Source organism: Raphanus sativus, chromosome 4, assembly GCF_000801105.2.
Source record: "Raphanus sativus cultivar WK10039 chromosome 4, ASM80110v3, whole genome shotgun sequence".
Taxonomy (NCBI): Eukaryota; Viridiplantae; Streptophyta; class Magnoliopsida; order Brassicales; family Brassicaceae; genus Raphanus; species Raphanus sativus.
Window position 1 is genome coordinate 16,614,739 of NC_079514.1, and position 697 is coordinate 16,615,435.

General features: G+C 46.3%; 1 non-coding gene across 1 annotated transcript; it reads right to left on the bottom strand.

The window, feature by feature from the left end:
• Positions 1-367: 367 nt before the first annotated feature.
• LOC130512093 (small nucleolar RNA R71) lies at positions 368-474 on the bottom strand. Its single transcript, XR_008945654.1, has one exon. It is a non-coding gene; the product is annotated as a small nucleolar RNA R71 (small nucleolar RNA).
• Between the last annotated feature and the right edge of the window lie 223 nt (positions 475-697).

Sequence of the window (697 nt, forward strand, 5' to 3'; positions counted from 1 at the left end):
AGCTCGCCCCATTGGCACTTATGACTGCCCCAACATCCATGGTCCTAGACTTGGAATCCGAGCACCAGCTGTGGCTGCTAACAATTTTGAGATCAAGTCAGGACTGCTAAACTGCATAGAGAACAACAAGTATCATGGTCTGGCTGTGGAGGACCCATTTGATCACTTGGATAAGTTTGACAGCTACTGTGGTATGTCAAAGACTATTGGTGTGTCAGAGGATGTCTTAAAGCTCAAGCTATTCCCTTTCTCTTTGGGGGATAAGGCACGTCAATGGGAGAAGTCTCTACCAAGTGACTCTATCACCACTTGGGAAGACTGCAAAAGGGCATTCTTGGAGAAGTTCTTCTCTACCTCAAGAACTGCTAAGTTGAGGAATGAGATCTCCAGCTTCCAACAGAAGAACTTGGAAGGATTCAGTGAAGCTTGGGAGAGATTCAATGGTTACCAAGCTCAGTGCCCACACCATGGATTCTCTAAGGAGAGCTTGCTGAGTACATTCTACAGAGGTGCTCTTCCTAAGTACAGAGCCAGACTGGATACAGTTAGCAATGGGTTCTTTTTGGGGAGAACTGAGGAAGAGGCAGAGGCTCTGGTTGACAACATGGTTAAGAATGATGCAGTCTACAGTGGAGACCACGACAGAAGCAGCATAGGTGATGACAATCAAACAAGGAATGAGATAAAGGCTCTTCAG